The sequence below is a fragment of the Aulonocara sp. 'chitande type north' Nkhata Bay genome, unplaced genomic scaffold (genome assembly GCF_057382095.1).
Source record: "Aulonocara sp. 'chitande type north' Nkhata Bay isolate Kocher_YH1m ecotype deep benthic unplaced genomic scaffold, A_spYH_male_GT1.1 unmapped_scaffold_20, whole genome shotgun sequence".
NCBI lineage: Eukaryota > Metazoa > Chordata > Actinopteri > Cichliformes > Cichlidae > Aulonocara > Aulonocara sp. 'chitande type north' Nkhata Bay.
Genome location: NW_028234352.1, coordinates 444,810 through 450,809, shown reverse-complemented (window position 1 = coordinate 450,809; position 6,000 = coordinate 444,810).

The window sequence follows — 6,000 nt, the reverse complement described above, 5'->3', positions numbered from 1 at the left end:
GATGGAGCACCCCACCCTGCAAAAAGAGAAAGGAGGTGGGGTTAGGTGAGGTTTGTTTATGTGCAGACGAGCGTCCACATGATGTTAGGAGCACCGAACCATCTCTCACCCCGTCGTCTCCTGTGGAGTGTGTGGCTGCTCCCCCACAGCAGTTGTATCCTCTCTCATATCCTCCGTCTCCTGGTGTTGTGTTGCTCCACAGTGAGTCGTAGTAGGAGGCTCACATGCTGTCAGGGTGGGTCCCTGCTCGCTCTTTGTGTGCCTGTCGTTGGGGGTTTTGCTGTTTGCAGCTATCAGGAGGTTTGTGTTGCTCTATCAGCCTGATGTGAGAAGTGTTGTTATTATCATCATTTTTAACATTTCTGCACCGCTACAATAAACAGACACACACCCATCAGCCTGTTTACAGATCTATACGCCCATAAAGACGTGAAACACACATTGCACAAATCTACTATAACGTGTTCATATGTGTTATAAAATAAAGAGGTAAAGTATTAGCTGTTCAGGTTGATTCATAAATATGACCTCAGCACGTGAAATCCTTCTGCTGACATCCCTAAAAGCTCGTCAGACCAACGAAGCCGTACAACACAAATAACCAGACCAAACCAGGGTTGTGCGTCTGTTGTTGAGAACATTGTCAGTAAACCACAGATCAGTGTTTATGTACCAGTGACGTCCTGTCAGTCTCGATGTAATGATTCCTAACAGCGCGTCTTTGTGTGCCACCTGCTCGCTCAGCAGCTACACAACCCAGGAGCTCAGTTTTGAAACAAACCTTAGCACAGTGTTTGTGTGTCCGCCGGGAGAGATGTCTCACTCTGTTTCCATCCTTTTCTCGTGAACAGCGATCTGGTGTTTCTGAGGACACAGAAGCATCCAGCGTCATTATTTTTGTGTATGTCGTGTGAGCTGAGAGCTGTAACCAAAGGTAGTGAGCGCGTCGGCCTTTAACGTCGCGGCTGGTTGTGCGATCGCGTCGCCGCTGAACTCGTGAGAGTTTGTCTCAGGGATCTTTACATTTGAAGTCAGGTGAACATCCAGTGAACTAACAGAACATTCAGGAGCAGTTTACTCTCATGAATGTCAGACAAACTGAGGTTTGTGTGTCAGTTAGATTCTTTAAGTCATTAAAGTGTCTCTGTTAGGAAAAGCATCTGTTTCCTCCACCTCTGCAGAACTGCGTGACCCGTAGCATCATTGCAGGAAGTATCCTGTGACAATGAGTGACTGCACATCATCATTATCAACACATAAACCTGTGGTCTGGACCTGCAGTTCTTATTTTTACTGTCTGGTTTTGTGTAAAGCAGCACTTCAGTAAGCACCTGTGAAGCACACAGTCATAGTCGAGTAATGAAGCGATCCATATGTGAAACATATTCCACGTCTACAGGATAGTGGAGGTTACATGGGTCAACCTGGCAAACTGTACCAGCACATGTGATCACACTGATAGCAGAACACAGGTATGTGAGTCTCTACGACGAGGTCAGAAACCAGTAACAAATGTTTCATGTGATTCGTTTTTCTCCAGTTTGTCTGCAGTGAACCTTAAATACTCACTGAACCAGCTGTTTCCTGATGTGGTGACGTGTGTCGGTGATGAAGCCAACACTCTGTCCAGTGTTGGGCAAGTTACGTGAAAAAAGTAATCAGTAACTAATTACTGATTACTTCCCCCAAAAAGTAATCCCGTTACTTTACTGATTACTTATTTTCAAAAGTAATTAGTTACTTAGTTACTTTTTAAAAACACGATTTACAACCTGAGTAGGTGATAAAGCGATAGATCTTTCAGCCCAATTCTACTTTTTCTGCATAATCCATCATACAAAATGTAATCAAATGGAAAAGTCTCTTTTTAAAACTTGTTTTATTAGATTTAATCTTTTAACTTTATGCATCAAGCAAACATTTAATTATCTGCAACATTCTCTGACTGGAAGAAATTAGTTTAACATTTAAACCTATTTTCTGCACATTCCAGCTCATAAAATAAAATATTTTTTGTGTTTACACTCAGTCTTTCAAATAGATGCAAGTAAAACACAGCAGAAAATAAATAAAGTCAAAGACTCAGCGGTCCTGTTGCTCTATTTTCACCTGTAAAGCAGGGGTGGGGTAGGCGGAGGTTTACCCTGGTGCAGGTGTGCTGCGGTCAGTGGAAGAATCCGCGAGTTTCTCTGTGAGTTTCCCATTACGTCGTAGCTACTCGGTGCTTGTTGGAAGTTTAGGGGTTTTTTCGCTGTAAAAAGAAGTTTTCTTCCCACGCACAGCGGACACTAATGTTTTTGTCACTTTTTATGGAATCAAACTCAAAGTAAGGTCAGTACTTCCACGCTTTAAACGCTGCACGCTCATACTCTCTCTGCACTCGATATGTGATCCATTGTTGATCTGCACACAGCTGTTGTCACTAACGGCGCACTCGCTTACGTCGCTGTCGTGAGACATTCTCGCAAAAAAATCACGGTTTTAGTAACGCAGTAACGCAGCGTTCCTACAGGAAAGTAACGGTAATCTAATTACTGTTTTTGCAATAGTAATCCCTTACTTTACTCGTTACTTGAAAAAAGTAATCGGATTACGCGTTACTGGAGCGTTGTTCTCCTCTGTAACAAAGCAGTGATAAAGGAATAGATGCTGATTTTATTAACTTGTGTCTTTGTGCTGCTGGATTCAGTCTGAAGCAGGCAGCAGTGCTGAACCTACCAGTGTAAATGTGATGGTGGAAGCAGAGGCCAGCACTTGGCAGTGCTAAACACAATAAAAGACTCACAAGTTCCTGCTCAAAGGTCAGCTGCCTTCAGATCAATCATTAACCTGCAGCAGGTTGTGGCCTGATGTGTTTGTAAGAGTTTCACTTTCAGGAGGAGAAGATTTAAACGAGTCACACAAATGTGAACTACAAAGTCTGTGACACACAATTTATGCAAACTGCATGAAATCTGACCTGAAGAAATCCAGTCTTCTGCCTGTTGTGGTTGTGACAGCTGCTCGTAGGAGAGTTTGTTTGTAGGAGGTGGAGATGTTCTCAGATCAAGTGCGTAATCGTCTCTTTGTGTAGACGCTAAAAGCTGTGAGCCAAAACTCTCTGCTCTGAAACTCTTCACTCAGTCCTCACGCTGAGAGTTTAGAGGCTGAACTTCTTGTTCCTCCATAACACTTTTCATGAAACAGCAGAAATGAGCTTGTGTTTCTCAGCAGTGCGCACACAGAGAACCGATCCTCTCTGCTCAGTCTGAACAAATCAAAGTGAAACGTCAGTGAAAACACAGCTGCTGATCAAACTGTGTCAGATTAATGCCTCAATGTTTCACTGTGAGGTTAAAAAATACATACAAATGATTTAAAGAAGTAGGAGGCAGATTTTCACAATAAGAGCACTTTGTTTTTAATTCAGTTAATGTCAAACTGTCATCAACACCTCTGTGTTGTCTCTGAGCAGATTCAGGCATTACTCAAATAATAAAGGCTTTCTTTCACTATTATACTTTTCATTAGTCTCCAGGTTGATGATTATAAACAGAATTATTAAAGTTTTTATCATTTCAGGCTGAAAATCAACATGAATTTGGTTCTAATCAAAGAAGCTCCTTTAATGTGTGTCATTAAAATCCTCACACAGGCTTAAAAAGGCGACATTAACATTAAAATAAATGAAAGAAGCTTCAGCTGAGAGCTTCATGCAGTCATCATCAGCAGCTCATAGCAGTCACAGCTCTTTATTACGCAGCTTTGCAGGAATTAAAGTGGCTGAAGTGTCAGAGTTTGTGTGAGAAGCTGCTTCATGGACAGCTGTACACACGTCTTTATTATTTCTTCATAAATCAAACACACAGGTTTGTCTGCAGATGATTTAAAGTGTGTCGTTGTGCAGTTAAAGCTGTTTGTGTGACGCCCTGACCTCCTGTGAATGAAACAGCCAATCAGATCCATCAGAGAGAGAGCAGGAAGTGTTGTGTGTTTGTGACAGAACAAGGAAACAGTGATGATGATGAACATAAAGGTCCTCTGATGTTTCCTGTTACAGTAACGCTTGTTCATCTGTTGCTCTCCTACACTTTCCTATAAATAAAGGAGAAAAAGTCCGTTTAGTTTCATTTCCTACAGCTCAGAGTTACACTTCACATTCCTGCTGTCACATCAAAAAGCTTCACTTTGGTCCAACATCTACATGTTAACATGAAACACAGACAGACTCAGAACATCTGGAACATCTGCACTTTGACCCAAACTGTTATAGCAGGATATTTTCTGCATATTTCTTATGTTGGACCTGTTTGAACTGTAAACGACCTGTAATCATCTGTAAATGGTGTGAGACACACTGAGGCCACCTACAGGGCAGCTGGGGAACAGCAGGGATCTGAAATCATATGAAATGTTAGTGAGTGAGAAGAACAAACGGACTTAAGATGGCTCGAAGTGATCAAAGTTGATCTAAAACAGAAGATAAATCCAAAGCAGCATCAGATGAATGTTACCATTTCCAGTTACGGTGCCCTTCATCTAATATGGAAATGTGTTGTTTTTTTTGCCGTGTTGTTGTTCTTCCTATTGTGTTTAGGCCAGAGATGCTCTTCAAACAGCGGACAGACATGACCACATTACAAGAACATGGTGTGAGTCCGATTTGATATTCCAGTCAACGCTGAGAGACCTTAACCAGGAAGTCAGAGGTCAGCTGATGCTGCGAGCAGGAAGTGAACCAAGGGAAAGGTCCACTCTACTCAATCTCAAAGAAAATATGCTGGTATTTGTTGATGTTGATGGTACAATAAAAATATATAATATAATAAATAATAAAATATCATGTGATGATGAGATGTGTTGTTGGTGTTTGTATTTTCTGTAAATGTCTTTTTTAATGTAAATGCTTTGTTCCAGACGGACAGGGAATCAGTTGCTGTACGATGACATCATCTTGATGTTGACGAGGAGGGCGAGAAAAACTAGTTTTGTCCTGCAGATGGCGATCTTGCACCGTGTTCAGAGAGCCGACACTTTGATGGTGCTGCTCTACTCAGCTTACTTTAGCCTGGGTTGGACTCTATATGAGCAGCTTCCACTCTGGTTTCACTCTTAAACACACTTGTTTGATTTCACTTGTAAAAGTTGAAGAATAAATATTTTATTACAAAATTATTTGTTGATGCATTTTTTTAGGGTCAAATATCTTGTTTGATTTGAGGAATGAACTGTTAGGGTGGAAAAAGTGAATCAGGTTAAAATAGTGGTGCTTTATATCAGTGAAGATGTATAATGTAATTTAAAATGTTGATGATGGGTTGTAGTGGGCTTGTACTTACAAAACTGCCTCATTTTATTGGAACGATCCACAGTTGCATCCATTCACGGATGACATCTGACATCATTTGACATCTGGTCTGAACACGTTTGTACACAAGATGCCTCAGTTCTGGATGTTCCCACAGACTCCTCTGTGCACCTAAAGAAAAGGTCAAGGGTCAGCAGCACATGTAGTTGGGACAATTCTTCAGTCGCACAAACTACACAATGATTTTCCTCCAATGACGACTTTTCACTTGCAGAAATGGTCCTGTGTGATTTCCAGGCTGTGATATAAAAACTAGTTCCTAATGGCAGCGACTCACTCAGTAAACATGTGTTTCCTTCACCAACCTCACACACAGATCCAATAAGATCAGGAAGTGGGCAGTATAGTACAATATGTGTTATTCTGTGCTGCACTGCCCAAACTAAAGATCTGCTGAAGTGTTGGAAATGATCCAGATGTTTATTTTGGACGATACAGCAGAAGATCAGACATGAAAGTGGAGATAACACAGAAGACCTGCAGCAAAGGTCAGAGGTCAGACTGGGCCCTGGATTCAACAATGAGCCAATGATCATCAAGCAGTGACTAAAGCAGAGCCCTGACGTTCTGACATTCATCACACAGTCAGAACAAATGTCTGCTGATGACTTCATCTCATGAAACGACTGATAGATGTCAGTTCATTGATCAGC